Source organism: Octodon degus, unplaced genomic scaffold (genome assembly GCF_000260255.1).
Source record: "Octodon degus isolate 3935 unplaced genomic scaffold, OctDeg1.0 scaffold00182, whole genome shotgun sequence".
NCBI lineage: Eukaryota > Metazoa > Chordata > Mammalia > Rodentia > Octodontidae > Octodon > Octodon degus.
The window spans coordinates 2026180-2046118 of NW_004524758.1; the positions used below are offsets into that span (position 1 = coordinate 2026180).

A 19939-nucleotide genomic window follows, 5' to 3' on the forward strand; every position below is an offset into this window, starting at 1 on the left:
CTGAGGTTTGAAATCTTAATGGTGAGAGTAAGTGGAGGGTGCAGGAAAACACAGAGATGACGGGGTGGCGATGAAGATGGTGCTGCACATGACTGGATGGTGACAGTAGTGGTGATCACAGTGCAGATGGTAGACAAGGGTCATGGCGATGGGAATGACAAGTGATGGGAGAAGGACAGATTTCTACTGGCACATAAACCCAGCTCCACCTGGCAACAGTGTAGAGGGGAGCCTGGAGATGAGAGAGTGGCAGTGGAACTTTTAGGAGGTTCTCTGACCATAAGATGGTGGCAACTTGGACAAGCTTGGCTGCACAGATTCAAGAGACATTTGGGAGCACGAAGAATAGCTTGGAGGATCAGCAGGATATAGGTGAGGTATCGAGGCCCTTTGCCCACCATCTCAGGGAGCCACCTAATCCTAGGCAGCCGCCTATTCATCTCACTCTCTCAATGCTTGTGTCTGGTAGGTACTCAACAAGCATGTGCTGGGTTTAGTTGTTAGTACAATAGAAATTCCAGGAAGCACAGTCTCTTAGGATCCCATGGGAAAATCTAGAGAGTTGAGAGTGAATCTACTTGTATGAGGGCCTAACTTAACACTTGTGTTTAAGGACCATCATGTGCTATTTGGTTTAATAGACATCGGTTGTGAACTCAGACTCCCCACATGTCCTGGTGTGCTGGAGATTAGGTATGCTCTCTTCTGGTTGCTTTTCTCCTTCTTCATTGTATTTTGATGAGGAATGATAGGGAAAGAGAATAAATGATTATGAATTACAAATATATGAGTGCATGCCAAGAGCTGGGTGACATCACAAGCCACCCACCCCTCCTGGAGCTCATTTGTAGTGGCTGTCACCACCCTGTCCCTTACAGAGGTTATTTATAGACTTAGACATACATCTCCTATTTTTAATTTGCACAATTCCAGCAACTGACCATGATCAGAGAAACTGCCTGCAGTAAGAGTCATTTTCATCATGTTCTCCTCTTTCTGGGGCACAGCAATGCCCTCCCTCTGGGAGCCGCCTTTTGTTCCACCCTCCAGGACTTGCTGACAGCCCCCAGGAGCTCCAGCCACACAAATACTTAGGATCACAGGGTTTAATTTACATCCGAGAATCTTCAAGCCAAAAATGGACCTCGGGGACCACCCAGCTCTGCCTTCTTGTTATGAAGATAAGCAAACACTTCGGCTCCAGTCCCAATGCTGTCATTTATTTGCTGTGAGCCAGTTGCCAAGCCCATGTCTCTGTGAACCCAAGTCCCTCTACAAGAGTGGGACCCTTGGTGTCTCAGATCTCCCATAAGCTTGCTTTTGACCTGTCCTCTTCTGGAATCTTACTCTTTAACACTGTCATACGCAGCACTTATTGAGCAGTCTAGACCCAGGCCCCTCTTCAGAGTCTGGCTTTGAGCAAATTGCTTAAGCTCTGTAATTCCTGTTTCTCAAACTGGAAAAACAGATAGACACCATAGCTAACTCATAGGGTCACTGTGTGAAGTAAATGTTAAATTACTATTACAGCATACTGCTGTACATAACAGCTGTTATTATGGATTTTTAAAATTCTACTTCTAGAACTTTTTCCCACCAGCAACTTACATTGATTGAGAACTTTGTAATGTTAGGAGACACCACACAAAGCCTTTGCCACGATTCGCTTTCTTCACGTTCAGGGAAACACTTGGAGCAGTTTTAGTACTTTGCACTTAAGAATGAAGAAACAGGGGCATTGAAGGAATGACCGAACCTTACGCCACTGGCAGAGCTGAGGCTCAGAAGTGCACGCCGGTCTCCCATGCTGCGCGTTCAGCATGCACTTTCCAGCTCTGCCCAGCCAGAGCTCCAGCTGGCCCAAGGCTGCCTGTCCGGGTTTGCCGGCTCTGAGGTGGCACAGTGTGGTTTGCACGGCCTCCCTCTTGCAGGGTTTGTGCAGAAGCCATGCTCAGCTCAGTGATCTGAATGGTAGGTACCAGCCGCAGCACCTGCCGCCCACGAAGGTGCTGTAGCCAAAGGAAGCAATGCAGATGACGTCCCTCCTCTTCTCATTCTCGCCCTCAACACAAGTGCGAAGTTGGGGAAGGCATGTGTCTGTCAGCGTCCAGTTACCATGATAAAATAACCGAGACAACTTTTAAAGAAAAAAATATTCACGGTAGATCATGGTTTCAGAGGATTTAGTCCATGACTGCTGGTCCCGTTGCTTTGGCTCTGTGGCAACACAGCACCCCACAGTGGGGTCCTGAGTGGGGACAGACCTTTCACCTACGGCGGCTGGAAGTTAGCGTGACAGGATGGCCCAAGTCCCGTGTGATGCAGGCATTACTGATCTAAGACTTTCTTCTAAGCCTCACCTCTTAAAGCTGCACAACCTCTTCAGGTGTGCCATGGGATGGGGACCCACCCCTCAACCTAAAAGGTTTTGGGGACACTCATCCAAAGCACGACAACGGGCAATTCTGCCCCAAGTCTTTGCTCTCCAGCTTCTCTCCATGGGTCCCCGGTGCCTTAGCTTTGGCCTCAACCTTCTGCCTTTCTAGCCTCTGCTGACTGGCACATGCAGGAACAGAAGAATACCACTCTGAGAACGCGACCAAATGTGTCCGTCCTGAGCATTCCATCTTCTCTGTCTGATGAGTCCTAGCCATCCTATTTTGTTCAAAACTCAACTGACCTTCCACAGCAGTTTTCTGAAATTACTTTCATGCCTTCTGTCTCAAATCTTCTCAGGGAAACCAGTCTCTCCCATAGCCTTCTTTTTAGGACTCGTCTGGCACCCAGTTCCTACCCAAGGCAGAGCTGGCTCACCCAACCACTCTGAGCTTTCACGTCCAGGCTGGCTTCTAATGACAAGGGAGCAGGGACTGGCTCCTCCCTGTTCTGGGTTACCTGCCCTTCACTCCAGAACTTTCCAATAGTAAGAGGGACCTCAGGTCCCTGCTGAATTCTGCACACCAATATGTTAAGCTTCAGGCCCTGGGAATGTCTTGGCTGAGCTGGCCACCCTTTGGCGGGCAGCCTGGCTCTCCAAAGTCAGGGCAGCTGAGTATGCTCGCTCCCCCTGAAATTCCAGCACTCTAGGAGGTTGCGAGAGGAGGATTTCCAATCTGATTCAGGCTTGGTCACTTAATGGTTTAGTGAGACACTGTCTAAAACATATTAAAGGCTGAGGATGTAACTCATTGTGACGGCGTTGGACTCTATCTTTAGTACTGGGAAAAATACCAGAAGCACCGTTCCTCATATTTCCTTGCCTCTGCCTGTCTTTCTTCACACACATGCTTCGTTCTTCCAAGAGTAGATCACTGTATCTCTCCATCCAATCCATGATGACAGTCATTGTGTGACCATGTCAAAAAAAACTGAAGGAAGAAATGCCCTGGAACAGAGACAGAGGAGAGGGAGGGAGGGAGGGAGGGAGGGAGGGAGGGAGGGAGAGAGAGAGAGAGAGAAAGAGAGAGAGAACAAACTTTTTGTTTGGATACATAGAACTTGTGAATTCCTGAAGAAATAGGGGCTTTTCCATTCTCTGGTGCAAAGCTGCATGCTACAGTGTGAAGAGAGAGGCCGGACTCTGAGCTTCCCTGTTTGTGATAGGGGAATGAGACTTGTTTTCTAAAAATACTGTCGCTATGAATGAGAAGACAAAAAATACGTTAAACACTAAAAATTGTATACATCAATAACACAGCATCGCCACGCAAGCAACTAAGATGCCTCCGTGGAGTGCTTGAGATCCGCTGGCCCAGACCTGGTGAGCTCCAAGGCGGCCTTTGGAGGGCAGTGTGAAAAGGAGCATGACTCGGGTCGCACGGAGGATGCAGCGTGCAAGACTGCCACACGCTACGCACAATATTACACGCTCTGCCGCCCCCATGTCTCGTTCACTATCATGCAGGATCCGCAGAAGAAAGAATTTCTAGAGTGAATGAACATGCTGAGATTCCAAAGTGTAAGAAACACAAGTATCTTCCCCAAAATACATAATAAATATATAATTTTTATACGGGTCTTTGTCAAATCTTCAAACTGTCCTGGAATTTCAACAAACTGGGAGAGATTCAGAAATAAGCATGGCAACCACATTTTCTTATGCTGAGAAAGGTGTGTGTGTGTGTGTGTGTGTGTGTGAGTGAATATCGCTGATAAAAACATGATAACTGAGTCTCATTACAGCCAAAGACAAGTCTCATATTTTAGCATTTTTATTAAAGCTTTTTAAATTACTGAGTGTCTGGTATATTCAATACCAGCCTAAGTGATTTATATTAGTCTATCCCTAGATACTCCATCTAATAAATAACTTGGCAATCTCCTAACCCATAAATATTCCTGGCCCCAGCAAAAAGCAATTAAAGCACTTTTTTTTAAAAATGACTTCCCAGTGATCCAGAGTGCAGCGTCTCCAGACCCTTGCAATGGGATCATTCCCACCCCGTACCGAGGGTGGGTCAGGTCTCCTTACTCGCCCCTGGTCACTAGAGACTGAGGAGCCCTTTCCTTCAAAATGAAAGAACGTACAAGTGCATCGTCAATGTTTAACACCTCCAAAACATAGAGATTTTAATGTGCAAAATATTATTACCAATAAGCCTTCAATAATATTATAGACAGCTTACAATTAGGAAAAAATGGGCACAACCCCTTTGGGAATGAATTGTGCCAAAAATGTTTAAAATACATTAAATACATAGGCAGATAGCTAAAAGGTTATTAGAGTTTCCAGTCACTAGCCTAGAAAGGGCTTCAGGTTAATGAGGTTCAACCAGCTGCCCAGTAAAAAAACCATAGATATTTATGATAGGGGCTTCAGGTTAAAGATTTCAGCTGTGAAGGGAGAGTGCTTCTCCTGCATACCTCTTATCTGGCCTTTGCTGAGCCTCTAGGGGTGTTGGAAAGGGAAGGCTGGGCACTCACTCACCACACCTGTAAGTTAGCAGGCTGTGGATGCACCAAGCCAGCACCCTGGCAGACAGAAAGCAGCACAAGGACACACGTCTTTTATCCCTGGGGAAGCCTTAGGGACAGTGCTTGCAGTGGATCACCCTGTCCACACTGTGAGCCGAGAGGTCCCTCAAATGACAATCCCCTTGAGCACATGGCATACTCGTCATGGGTTTTTAAATCGCCTTAATTGGATTCATTCTCTAATAGAGTTTTGTTTCCTTAAACACTGTCTAGGTTCTGTACTTCATAACCCAGATAATTGTCACATACATGCTTCTGGGAGAAGGTAAGAGTTGCCTTTTATATTTTCACAGCTACCCAATAACCCAGGACATGCATGCCGAGTAGCTCCAGGGTGCATCGAAGGGGCATATAGACGTTAAGCAGAAGTAGTATCACTGTACTTTTATCTGATTATAGGCCTGTGGAGTGGGAAGATCTGGAAATAAATTACATTTTCCTTTTATTTATTATGGAGTAGAAAGAACAAAATTTAAGCCTCACTTCTATAGTCAGTGTAAGATCTGAGTAAAGAAGTTATGTGGTTGGTGAATAAATTATTTTTAACTTTTGCACAGTGAAACGTTCTTCTGTCTGTCTTTCTTTCTTTCTTTCTTTCTTTCTTTCTTTCTTTCTTTCTTTCTTTCTTTCTTTCTTTCTTATGTATTTGGTACCATGGCTCGCTACTCAGCTCAGACTCCTAGTGATTCTCCTGCTTTCAGCCTCCCCAGTGCTGGGACTACAGGCATGTGCCACTACGCCGGGACTCAGGGGCCAGCTCAGTGTGCCAGGGGCGGGGCCGGCACTGCATGTGGTGCCGGGGGTTGAACCCTGGTCCCTGCACTTGCCTAAGCAGGCACTTAGTCCGCTGAGCTACAGAGCAGGTCCCTCCTTTTCTTTTTAAGAAGAGGCTTGTTGCCTCCAGGTGTTCCGCACTCCTCCTCAGCGATTCTGCAAGCTTTATAATAGCTTCTTTCTGCATTATTTAATTTAATCCTTGAAAAGTTAATAGCCATATAATTCCATCGCTGACCTTCCTTAAAAAGTAGAAAAAAACGAATTTTACCCTTACTCTACCATCTCTATCTCTTTATTCTGACACATATTTCTATGATTTTTATTGTGTTCACCAGCCAATGTTTATTTATACAAGACAATCACAAGTATAGCCAGAGCACAAAAAGCAGCAGAGGATCCACACTGCTACTAGACATTTACAAACTATTATAAGCTTCACACTTGAACAGAATTTTTTATGTACAAGTATTGTATGAGTTGTGATCATGACGTAGTGTGAATCTTTAAAATAAAACAATTATTGTAGTAACAGACACCTGGTTACAAATGTCTCAACATCATACACCCCTCCTGCTTTGACGATACTTTTCCCAGCGTCCTTGCCGCTCCCTACAGCAGTTCTGAAAGTCTTGCTTCATGAGTGTCTTAAGGTGGCCTGTTGGAGCGCCCCAGTGTCCTGACTTGACAGTGGCGCTGCGCCTCTGACCTCTGGGATGAGCCTGCGGTGGTGCCAGGTCCAGCCAGGACTGTAGATGAGGGCACGCAGTAGGGCCTTTATTTAACAACTGATGTTTTGAATTAAGTAAAGACATCGAGGCTACCAAGGAAAAGGCACAGTCAGTGAATTCTAGAAATGCTTCAGACAGGGCAGGAGAGGTGGGGTGTTTGCTGTTAGTGAGAGGAACGTTTTTGAGGAATGTCGGAGGCAATCTGTCCACTTTCACTGTATTTTTCATTACAGCTTGCAGCTTTATAGCTGGCTCCTTGGCCACAGCAAAGTGAGTTAGCTTAAATTTCAGTTCTATGTGGCCTTTTTTTTTCTTTCAATATTCTTTCAATACCGGGTCTGGCTGCACAGTTTGGACCCATAGTAATAATTCTGTACCAGCTGCCCCAGCCCTGAGATTCTAGGTATGCACCACCACATGTTTCAGGGCCGGCATGGCATGTGTGCTATTCAGGGGCCAGTGTCACACGTGTTGCACTTGCAACACAGGTGTTTAGACCGCTGAGCTCTCTCCCCAGCCCTCTTTGCTGTTTGATGACACACAAGTTGTGTGAAAATGCGTGTCTTAGAAAGAGTCCCCAAATAAGATCTGGCTCAGAGAGTAAGCGAATCTTTAATTGTGATAGATTTTTACCTTCATTCACATCCACTAATAATCTGAGACAATGTATGTCCCCCAAATGTCTTGTCCATAGCGTACATCCCTAAACTTTGGAATTTCTGCCAGTTTGATAAATGCAGAATGATACTTCCATGTGGCTTGCGCTTCATCAGTGCATGTGTGTAAGGGTGGCTCAAAGTACACTCTGTGAACTCTCTGCTGGTGTCCCTCGCCCAGGGTTTGCAGTTTTGCAATCTTCTTTTTTAATAAATCATCTTCCCTTGCACGTAAGTTAGAGTTAATGGGCTCTGTCGTGAGAACTCCACCTCTGGATGCGCAATGCCAGGCTGGACTCTGGACCTCCCATGTCCTGGCTGTACGACTGTCTTCAGTCATTTGTACCTCAAAATATTTTCATCTACAAAATAGACATGTAATTAGTTCCTAAAGTGAAGGATGGTTCTGAGGATTAGATGACTTTATCCATATAAAGAGGTCAGGCCAGTGGGAGTCAGCTGGGTAGGGCTGCCCGTGCTAGTGACCGCTCACTGCAGTGCGCTCTGTGCCACCCTGCACACTGCAAACACCAGCCCACGCCCACCCTGTGCACTGCGCATGCCGGCCCACGCCCACACTGCACAGTGCACAGGTGGGACCACGCCCACACTACACACTGCACACTTTGGCCCACGCCCACCCTCTGCACTGCACACACCGGCCCACGCCCACACTGCACAGTGCACAGGTGGGACCACGCCCACACTACACACTGTACACTTTGGCCCATGCCCACCCTGTGCACTGCGCACGCTGGCCCGTGCCCACCCTCTGCACTGCGCACGCTGGCCCACGCCCACCCTCTGCACTGCACACACTGGCCCATGCCCACACTGGGCAAAGGAAGGGCTCTGGAATTCCACCTTCTGCCGGAGACAATAGAGCAGCACCCCATAGATTCAGGGTAGTAAACTGCTCTGCAAACACAACTAGAAATTACTACTTCTCATACACATTAGTGCAAACATAAAGGCCACTTTAGATGTGCATCTCCAGAAAAAATTGTGGAAATCTGTGGCCTCTAAGCAGGTTGTACATTCTCAGTATGCCATATTGGGTCCTCACTGTATTTGAGCTAAAATAATGTGACTTTTCCTTTGTTTTCTTTGAAGAATACAGGTGAAAAAATACTAAATTTAACTGGAGAAAATGTCGTAATTAAAGGCAGAATAGGGGGCCTGCCCATTAGCTCAGGTGTGTAAGTGCCTGCTGAAACAAAGCAGTCAGGCTCAGCATGCTGCGTTTTGATCCCCTCATCCTCAAGCCAAACCAGACCTGCCCTGAAGGCATCCTGTGAACCCCCCCCCCCAAAAAAAAATGAAAAGGGAAAAAAAGGCAGAATGGGTGAGTGAGGTGGCAAAGATGATTTTGACGTACAGGTAGTGACGTTTTCTCTAGATACTCACCTGTCTCTCGGCCACACAGACAGGCAGGATGCATCAAATGACACATCAGTGTTTTACAGAGGAAAGAGGTTTGCCACACACAGGGAGGACGAGAAGATGGTCCTGATGAGCAGGAGCTCAGGCACCAAGGACAGCAATGGGCCAAATCCCACAGGAAAGAGGAGGTGTTATTTATAGAGAGGATAGAATCCCCCTCTAAATGTAATGGCCAGTACTTCATCAGATGTGTTTTATTTAAGAAAAAGCGACAGCCTTGTAGCCCATCTTATCAGAATGCCTTTCCTGTGCTCATTTGCTTGTTCATTGGTTTGTGTTTAATCTCTGAGTTCCTCATCTCCTAGCATTTGTGGAGTGGGTCAGTTAAAGCCTCCTTGAAGAAGACTGTCTCACACATCACTCCTGTTGTGACACTGCGCTGGCTAATGACCAAGAGGGGCTGCATTGTCCAGGAAGACAACAGGCAGTGTGCACTGTCTCCCAGTCATGTTCCTCTAAAAATGGAGGATACACTTTCAATGGATTTCTTATCTTCCAGGCCCTTAAAATGTGAGCCTTGATTGGAAACCTGCTGTAATCCTTCTCCAGGTGGTAACAACTCATTACAGAGACAGACTGTGGCACTGAGATGCCCGAAGCAGAAGCAGTCTGCACTCACACGTGGACCGGGCGCCTTCCCGTGGAACTCAGAACGGCCGTCCCATCGGCTCTCTCCGTCCTGAGTCACGCTGCGTTAACCAGCACAGCTCGCAGGGCACGGCTGACAGGATGGAGGAAAGGACAGAATCGGGTGGGGAGGAAACCACCAAAGAGTAAGAAAGTCAGACCTACAGGAAGCACAGGGCCAGCCATATAGCTCAGCAGATTAAAGTGCCTGCTTAGGTAGAGGCAGGGAACAGGATTTAAATTCCCAGCCCTGCCCCAGGGGCACTCTGAGATGGGGATTGAGACCGGGTGTGGTGGTGTGCGCCTGTAATCCCATCACTTGGGAGGCTGAAAAACAGGAGGGATCACTCCAAGTCCCATCTGCATAGTGAGACTCTGTAGACCCTGCACTAAATACATTAAAAAGTAAAATAATTTTTTTTAAAAATAAAGGAAGTACAGCAGAAAAGACAGTGGGCATTTTAAAAATTGGGTCCTTAATTTAGAAATAGGAAGAAAATTCCTGTCTCTCTTTTTCTACTTCCCATATACTAATTTGCCCCCCTCCCCCGGCCCCAATAAACGTGAGCAAACGCCCTGGGAAGGTGTGGTAAGGCACAGTGTCACTTCACATCCCAACTCATTCCCAACTGCTTGTGCATCTGCCCCAGCTACGAGGCTCTTACCAGCTAGATAAGGCAAGAAAACAAGGGTCAACGACGATTGATCAGAAAGTAGCATTTCTCAAAGATCACACAGAGGGCTCCAACCAAAGAATGAGTTTTTCTCTGTGCAGTTGTCTTAAATTCTAAAATGTTGAGAGATTTCCAGGGACCTCTTACTTTGAGAAGGAACCTCATTCCCAAAGAGCAAAATGAACTGCCTCAAGGCTGCAATTTACATTAAGCTGACCCCTCTCCCATGGTACTGGGAATCCGACTGGGGCTCTCGTATGGTTCAGGCAAGAGCCATGCCTCTGAGCTACATCCTCGACACAGGCTGAAATCCTCAGCAGGTTGCATCCTTTATCTTCTTTTTCTTTTTCTTTTCCTTCATTTTTAAAAATATTTTTATTGAGAAACAAATAGCAATGAGACAGTTTCAAAACCAATTAGTAGGATAACTTCAATAATTAATACATTGTATATTGTTGTCTTCATAGTGGTTATTCATAGTATAAGATGCAGACATGATATCCTGTCCAAACACTATTAGTATAAATCTTTTTTATCATTGAATTAAGAGAAAGTCGCTGTCTATCTATCCTAACTATTTTGTATATGTAGATACAAAAGGGACCCTAATTTATATCCCCTTTTTTTGTTTAATTTTGTTAGAGAAGGGTATTCTATTGTCATTTAAATATTGTAGGTGTGTGACTTCAGCAAAATATTCCAATATAGTGCAGTAGTCCATACTAGTAGTGGGTTATTTGTAGGACTGGCAGTGTCAGAAGTTATTGATGTGAGCCTTTTACAGCTCAGCATATTAATATGACTTTACATTTTGTACCTCATTTTTACAGTTTTCTGCTGGATGGTTAAGACCAAGATAAAGCAAGACCTATATATCAAGAAATGTAACTTTAGGATGTGCTGAGGTCAGTCATATCCTCTCAGGATTTAACCTGAAATCCTGTACTGCACCTTGTAGATCTTTGTCAGTGTCAGCCATGTGGATGAGTCACAGCCATTGCTTGACCAATTTTCTCTCTGTGAAAGCCTGAGAGAATGTTTTCTCTCCATGTGACTCTCCTTAGGCACACTCTATATCATCAATAACTTTCCTCTGTGGCCCCATAATGTCCTTGACCAGAAAATTTGGGACACAACTGAGTGACATGATGTAACAGTACAGGTTCGCCTATGTCCTGCGTCCTCACTGACCTTGAAAGGTTAGGACCAAGAGACAAGGGGAAAAAATGTCATAGGACTGCATCCTTTATCTTCATTTCAGGGCATCTCTTCAACCTTTCTTTAACTGTACCTATCCTTAGATCCTCTGTATAAAGTGACTAGTGTACCTAGAGTACAGACATGTCGATAATCATATGTAGACTGTATGGAGTGAAAATAGTGCCCTCCCTCATGACCTGGTTAGTGTCACACAATGGGTGAGGTCCTATAAAGATAAGACTGAAACTACCCTGTCTATGACACTATCATCGCTAGCTAAGCCCTGAACTAATCATCCAGAAGGAGTTTAACCTGGCAGCAAAGAGGATACAGAAGAGGGGAGAAAGAGGGCAGGCTCCCTCCAGGAGTGGCCAAGGGAAGCGCGTCCCTTGCCTGTGGGCCCTACCTGCCGAGTGTCTGCGGTGCGTGGAATATGCATGTGTCAACCAGATGGATTATGCTGGAATAACCAGACACCATGAGACATCTGAGCAGGGCAATTATGCTCCTCTTGCCTGGCTGTGCCACTGTCCAGTTACATGTTAGATCTCCAGTGATATTTGAGCAAGAAGGGGAGTGGCCAGAGGGAGCGATACCGTGCACCAGCCAAAGGAGCAATGGCCTTCATTCTTCATTTATAAATCAATTAAGAGACACTTCATGTAGGAGACATGTGTTCGTTCCTAGGATTGCCCATGAGGAGACTTCCATCACTAAGAGCATCGCAGAATAAAATTTCTGAGCCTCAGAACCCAAGAGCACATCAGGCACGGGGCCTGCTGATGCTACCCAACACGTCACCACAGGGCTTTATTTTAGACAAAGTTTCTATTCTGGGTTCCAAGAAATCACACCAAAAATCAAAAGGGAGCCATGCATGCCAGAGCTCCATCCATCGCACTCAGCTAAGCTGACCCTTGTTGAAGGCAGCGTTGAGGAGAGAGTGGTCCAATTTTTCCAACAGGTCGGTTCTGATTGTGTTCTCACTGCCTTCATCTTTACGTAAAATAGGTGTGCAATCTGATATTAACCACTTACTTTCCTGTTATTCTGTGTCCCTACCCCTGCCTCACAAGGCAAATTGCTTTGAAATAGCCCATCTCCTTTCATTTTTCTTTCTTATTCCTGAAGCGCCTTGTCTGTAAAGCCAGGCTTTCCTATTCTTCTCATTTTATGGAATAAAGTGTTGTCTGATTCTAGCCTAAAAAACAAAGGCCCACAAATCCTTGAACTGCACTGTTGTAACTTCACCTTGACACTAAGATGCTGCTAACGCGGCCGGTTAGCCAGCCCAGCTACGCTAGGTCGGGAAATGGGCAAAGGGGACAGGCGTCTTCGTGTGTCCCCTACTTTGGGTTTGCAGGATGCCCCTGCATCTGGGCCCCTAATTCTTAGGGCAGTGGGGCTCAAAGACAGTGGCATCCCAGCCACAGGTGGCTTTAGGACACTAGGAGGGTGCGCGCCCCGGGCCCTAGTTCAGCAGGTCTGAGCACCCAGGAAATGCTGCCATTCTGGGGACTAGTTTTCTTTTTTCTTTTTCTTTCTTTCTTTTTTTTTTTAACTGATATTACCTAAAAAGGAAGGGAATAAAAATTGGAAGTGAGTTAAAATTATAAAATGATAAGCCATTGCATAGGCCCACTCTTTCATTCAGATGTCTTCGCTGTGTTAGGTGGAAACGGGACATCCAAAGCGGGAACGCTCCTCCTTTCTGGGGTCTCTCGCTCTCTTCTCCAACATCACCCATCTCAATCTCTAAGCTGCTACTCAGTAGTGACCTCAATTTCAAGATCATTTTTAAGAAATAAGATAGAATTTTAAGTACTCTCCAGTACAGGGCAATAAGCAATGCTATCGCTCAATCTATGTATTTAATTTTCTGAAAGAAATGGAGACAGACTTCAATATTCTCAAACCTATGTACACGGCTACTGTTCCCTGGGTCTGGAACACATTCATCTACTTTTTCCTCTGTGTATTAAACTCCTACTCATTCTTTTAAATATCTTTAGGAGTCACTTTCTCTCTGTATCCTTTCTATCTGAATTAAACATTCCCTTCTGCATCCCCACCCTGGGCTTTCTCCTACTGATGCACTTCACACAGGGAATTCAACTTACAGCCTTTACCCATTCGACATCCCTGATAAATGGAAAGCAGCCGTTTACCTCCCTAAGGGACGGTAACCACTCAAGGGCACTTTATGTTGTCCTTGGTACCACGCACAGCATCCTCATTTAACAAATACACAATAATTATTTGTAGATCTGAACTGAATGGTCCACTTTGAAGCAGGCAGAAAGTAAGTTACTGATTTAATAGATTTGCTTATTTGCCTTTCCCTGGAGACATCCATTTATTCCTAAGTCATCGTGGACAAGAGATTAGAATAGAGGGAAAGAGTGTTACAAGTTTGTGTTCTGACAAGTGACACCCATAGGGAAGAATGTGGCCAACGCACTGAGAAAAAGCGCTGAGAACCAGTGGCGCCACAGAAGGGTGTAGCTTGCTGGCATTCCCATGACAACGAGAACTATAATTAATCTCTGTTTAAAATATGACCATAACTACATGGCTAAATGGTAATCAGGTATTTTAGGCAGAGATGCCTATAACAGAATATATGAACACAGTCCAAAGTTCAAAGGAAGTCTGAGTGCTAAGAAAGGAAGTGCAGCTACCGGGAAGCTCGCGCCCTCGGAACGCCTCATTACCTGACAGCGCATGACGTCCGCCCACGCCGTGCCCATCTGACTTCACAGACGAGCGTGCTAGTCTGTTTGGTTTTGAAAGCAAACTGAGCGAGAAAAGGTATTAACTTGGGAGCCACCATGCAGTCCCCTTTCTGTCCTCTTCCCCTGGTCCTTGCTCTTCAGCATCCTGGTCCAAGTCCCCGGGGCACTGGAGAGCTGGTGGAGGGGAAGCCGGCCTGCGATGGAGTCTGTGGGAAAGGCTGTGTCCCGCTGGGCTCTCCAGCTTACAGATGTTATAGAGAAGGGGAAGAGAAGGGGAGTATGCTGAGATCCAAATTTTAGGGGTGTGTGTGTGTGTGTGTGTGTGTGTGTGTGTGTGTGTGTAGTACTGGAGATTAAAGCCAAGGCCTTCACCCTGAGCTTCAGCCCAAACCTTTTTTTTTTTTTTTTTTTTTTCTTTTGGTGAGTTTTAAGACAAGGCCTCATCAAGTTGCCCAAGTTAAGCATGAAATTGGGATCCTCCATCCTCTGGCCTGCAGAGTGTTAGGATCACACATCTACTCTACCATCCCTGCTGAAGTCCAGATCCCTAAACTTGAAAATGAAACAAACTACTGCATACCTCTTCCCGGACTGCCAAGTAGCAGCCCCCATTTCCTTGGTTCTAGATCAGACTTCCATCCCACAGCCATCAAAATGTGTCTTTGTAGCTGATACAGTTTTAATCTAAGTAAAAACCAGGCCAAAGATACAACCTCCTCTGCTGGCTCCTGCCTTACCACAGAGGCACTGCTCTGAGCCCAGTATTTGCTTTACAACACTGTGTCTAAGGGAAGTTCTAGGGGACAGGACCAGCCTCAGGGCGAGGGGCAAAGAAATCATTTCCAGCAAGTTATTGCCAAGGGAGCCAGAAGTCAGCTCACTCCAGAGCATAAGGGCGTGCTCAGTAAGACTACGCCACGCTCGGCACGGTGGCCTAGCAAGCGCAAGGTCCTGAGCTCACTCCCTGGAACAAAAAAAAGTAAAAACAAAAACAGAGAGGACCTAGATTAAACTTGCTCAAGACAGAGGGATCCTTTGCCTCTTGCACTGTCAAAACCCCTGCTGACAGGACAGCCGGTAGCACCCCTCGCCAGTGTTACACAAAAACTGTCTCCACTGAACATTGTCATGCCAAATTGTTAATTTTCCCACTGCCAGTCACAGTTCACAGACACCCAGCTTCGGATCTGAGGTGAGTGTGTTCCTTGAGGCTCCTCATGGACGCCGGCTCCCACTGTGGGCACACTGAGGCGGAACAGTCCAGCAGGAGGGCATTATTGGGTACTGCCCTCAGAGGGGTCAGCACTATTCTCACAGAGTGGTTTTGTTTCACGGAGTATGGGCTGTAGTGAGCAAACCTGGCTCCACTGACCTCTCTCCTGTGTGTCATTTCACCATGTGATGTCTTCTACACATACCACAGCCATGGGGATGCCTCCAATCAGGAGAACCTTGCCTGGGCCCACAGGATGCCAGCAATACACAAATATTTTTCTTTATAAATTACTGAGTCTCTAGTATTTTCTTTTTACAGAAAGAGAAAATTTCCAAACATCTGAAGCTTGGGCTTAAGATTTTGTCCAGCAAAAAGGAATACCTTACAAATTCCCGTCCCATATAGGCATATATTACTAACATAGTGAGCATGGTGCTTAGTGTAAAAGGTTTCCAGTCAAAGTTCAAAGAAGAAGAAGAATTAAACATTTTTCCTTAAGCTCTTGATGAAGATTTTAAGATTAGAGAGTGTTTCTATCCTGGAAGTTTTCTATGAACTGCTATGTTGTCCACATTGATAACGACACTGTTCATGGTTAGGGTCCTTCAGATCCACTCTGTGGGAAGCCTGTCATGTCATGTGATCCCTAAAAAAAGGAGGATCCTTGAAAGTCAACCCCAGCACAATCTGTTTGAGAGGCTGCAGGACCAACACAGGAATGGCCAGGAGGATCCTGCTTTACCTGGCTGCTGGGCTTACTTGAAAGGAACTGTAAGATTAGGAGAAATCATCAAGCCTAAGAGTTCAGATTTATCTTCAGAAGTGGTTTAATCTCCAGAGTGACTCCAAAGCCCTCCTGGCTGAAAAATCACAGTCTAATGAGGGGAAGGGCTGGAGGGAGGGGCAGGAACTTCCCAAGCTGAGGTGCTCAGTGGCCAGGCCCCTTCACCCATCCACAGAGCTCTGGGACTGCTGTGTGTGACTCTACATGAGCAAAGGTGGTGCTTGCATGAAGAAGAACGTGCAAAGAACTTAGAGAACTCAATCCAAATGTTCCTTATTGGTTTTTTTCCTTGTTCTTTCTTTCTTTCTTTCTTTCTTTCTTTCTTTCTTTCTTTCTTTCTTCCTTTCTTCCTTTCTTTCTTTAAAATCAGGGATCAAACAGGGCCTTGCACTTGCCAGGCAGGCGCTGAAGCCAATGAGCTGTCTCCCAGGGCCCTCAAATGTTCCTTATTCTGATAAATTTACTGATAATAATATGAAGGCCATATATGCTCTGAAGTGGACCTAATGCCACTTTTAAAAATCATGGGTTTCACTGGATTTTTCTTCTGGGGTTGTAGCCTGTGTTAGCTTTTCATCACTGGAGCAAAATACTGGATTAATCATCTTCTCAGAAGGAAAGCTTTATTCTGACGCAGTTTCAAGGTTATACTCGGTAAGCTTCACTGCTTTCAAGCCTGAGATAGCACACCACAGCAGAATGGTTTTTTTGTTGTTGTTGAAGACGCCTGACAGTCGCCAAGCAGGGAGAGGGAGAAAGAGGCCAGGGCCCCAGTTGTCTTGGTTACTTTTTTCTAATTGCTGACACAAAATACATGATACCCAAGTTAAGGAGGGAAATGTTTATTTCACTGAAATTTGTAGAGCTTTCGGTCCATACTCAGCTGGCTCCAAGGCAGGACAGTGTGGCAGAGGGGCAGCAGCCCAAGGTAACAGAAGACAGCAAAAGCAGCAAGGCCAAGAGGGAAAGCAAGCCTCAAGCCTCAAAGTCACTAGGAACAGTGTGAAGTTTTGCACCGACTTATGCATTCTTAAATTGGGAGCCAAGAAGGATTCGAGAGATCACCTAGTGACACAATCTCCATGTAATACAATCTGCATTGTGAGCAGGCCACACACTCTAAGGCAGATGTAGCACTCAGGCCATCTCTGTCCTTCTCTGGCACAGGGTGATGACGTTTACAAAGGACCCTGGCCCCTGTTCAGCCACTTAGTTAAACTTCTAAACTTCTCAAATGATGTTTCTTCTCAGATTTCAGCATGTGTTAGCTTTTGGTTACAGGAGCCAAACACTGGAATAACCATGGTTTTGGAAGGAAGGGATTATTTTGCCTCACAGTTTCCAGGGTTTCAGTTTGTTCTCAGTTAGCTTTGTTGCTTTCAGGCCTGGGGCAACACCTCACTGCAGAAGTTTCTAGTGGAACTTGCTGCTCACCTCGTGGCAGGCATGAAGCAGCGAGAGGGAAGAAAGGACCTGGGTTCCAGTATTTGCTTAAATGGCACAGCCCCAGGGATATCATGTATTCCCACAAGGCCAGGCCTCTTAGAGGTCCTACCACCTCCCAGGAGCTTTGCAGGCCAGTGAGCAAACCTTTTACTTGGGGGCTGGGAGCGGACAGCCAGACACAGCACAGGCCTGCCTAAAGGCCATAAAATCACTAGGAACAGTGTGAAGTTTTGCACCGACTTATGCATTCTTAAATTGGGAGCCAAGAAGGATTCGAGAGATCACCTAGTGACACAATCTCCATGTGATACAAACACAGACACAAGACACTTTACAGGGTCATACATACAAGAAACTGTGGGGAACCTAACCCCTTTCCCTGGTCTCTGGCAGCTGAGCAGAAGTGCCCTAGCATTGTAGGAAGAACAGATAGCTCCTCCAGATTTCACAAAACAGGACTGAAGCCCACAAACTCACATTTCCCAAGAATATTAAGATGGAGTAGAGATAGAAAATGGTGCTTCATTTATAGCCTCTTTTTTTGTTTAGTTTTGTCAGAGATGGGTATCCCATTGCCATTTAAATATTGTAGGTGTGTGAATTCAGCAAAATATTCCAATATAGTCCAGTAGTCCATAATAGTAGTGAGTTATCCATAGGACTGGAAATGTCAGAAGTTGTTGACTTGAGCCTTTTACAGCTCAGCATATTAATATGGCTTTACTTTTTATACCTCATTTTTATACTTTTCTGCTTGCTGGTTAGGACTAAGATGAAGCATAATTAGGCTAGCTATACAACTACTTTCTCTTAATTCAATGAGAAGAAAGATTTGCACTCATAGTGTTTAGACAGGATATCATGTCTGCATCTTGTACAATGAATAACCACTACAAAGACAACAATATGTAATGTTTTAATTATTGAAACTGTCTTAATAATCAGTTTTGCAACTGTCTCATTATTTGTTTCTCAATAAAATTAATAAAAAAATATTTTTTAAAAAAGATGGAGTAGAAAGCCTGCCCTTCGTATTGTATGGACATCTGTGCTGAGCAGGCCGCGTTGGCTGTAGCCCTGCGACCAACCAGGTAGTGGCCCCATTACCTCTTATACCTGCTCTGCACGTTAAACTCACCCAAGCTTAGCACTGCTGCAAAAGAGAAAGGTAACTGGAGTTAGACCAAGATTCTTGTAGGGAGATCTTAGGTATCACTTTTCTGCTAAACAGTTCTGAACCTGAGCTTTTACCCTCTTGAAATCCTGCAGAGAAAGAGATCTGACTTATGCATAGCTAGGTGTCTGTGTTCCCAGGCTAAAAAATTAGTCAATGATACTGAGGTATGAGAAGAGATTTTTTTTTTTTCATTTATGTATTCGGTACAGAGTCTCACTATACAGCTCAGACTCATAGCGATCCTCCTGTTTTCAGCCTGCCCAGCTCTGGGATCACAGGTGTGCACCACCACACCCAGACTCTGTAGCAGGCTCAGCATGCTCAGTGGTGGGGCTGGCCTGGCATATAGAACTGGGAATCAGACCAGAGTCTCTGTGCTTGCCAAAGCTTAGTCTGCTGAGCCATCTCACCAGTCCAGAAAGAGATATTTTCAAAAGCTCTCTTCTGACCCTACTCTACTCAGCATGAGTCAAAAGAATAGAGTTTAAAGAAAAATAAAATAACAGTACCATATTTGCCACTTTTTATTATCTTCACAGTTGCTGCTGCCCCTCTGTTCTGTGGGAGCGGCAGGCAACTGAGCTCCTGGCGGAGCTGGTGGAGTGTGGCGGACACTTTCTTCCTCAATCATGGAAGGACATCAAGGCAGCGCGTCCCTTAGAAAGAAGCTACAGAAGAATCTGCATGAGCTCAGCTAAGTGCAATCAGGAGTTCAGGACTCTGGCTTTGTTTCTTCTTTGATTAACCCTGGAGGCAGAAAGGGAAAAGACGCACAGGCTGCTGGTCACAGGACGCTGCCTGGAGCCCCGGCTCCCTGCTCCTGTAAGCAGATATTTTTGCTAGAACCTGGGCTGCTGTTAGGCCTTTCACGGGCTGAACAGTTGGGGGACGTGTCTCCACTGCCTGCCCCAATCAACATCCTTTACTTTATTAGACATCCAATTGAATGTTCAAACCTTCAAGAAACCTTCCTTGGTTAACCTGCTAATTCACGGCACTCATTAAATTACATCTTTACTTGACAACCACTCACTAAACACTCTCCTCTATTTCAGGCACTTTATCTGTGAGGAGACAAGGACTAATAAGGCTCCATTCCTACACCGCTTGTTCTGTAGGAAGGAAGTGAGCTACACACAGAGGAGGTCATGGCCCTCCAACAGGTGTAACGTGTCCTGGGAGCCTCTGGGGCAGCTCCACAGAGAGGTCACATGGTGCCAACTTCAGCAGTGTTTACAGATAACCAACTTTGAATTATGATTTTAAAATCCCCACTCCTATTTCTCCTTGGAGAAAAATCTTCCTATTTAGGCAAATCCACTGGTCTGGCTTCTACCTCATGCCGGATGTGCAGGTCACTGAGAGGATCAGTGAGGAGACTTCTCCTTCTGGATGTCTCCTCTCCACTGAGTCCTTTCCTCCCTTCCATCTACTTAGACCGCCCTTAACTTCTCAGGGCCATTTCCAATCTCCTCGCCCCCAGAGAGCCTTGTGTGCACATT

The 19939-nt window shown here is 45.7% G+C and overlaps 1 protein-coding gene across 3 annotated transcripts in view; it reads right to left on the minus strand.

The window, feature by feature from the left end:
* Positions 1-19939, minus strand: part of Opcml (opioid binding protein/cell adhesion molecule like) — a 571313-nt gene that overhangs the window by 127452 nt on the left and 423922 nt on the right. The gene's annotated exons all lie outside the window — the stretch shown is intronic.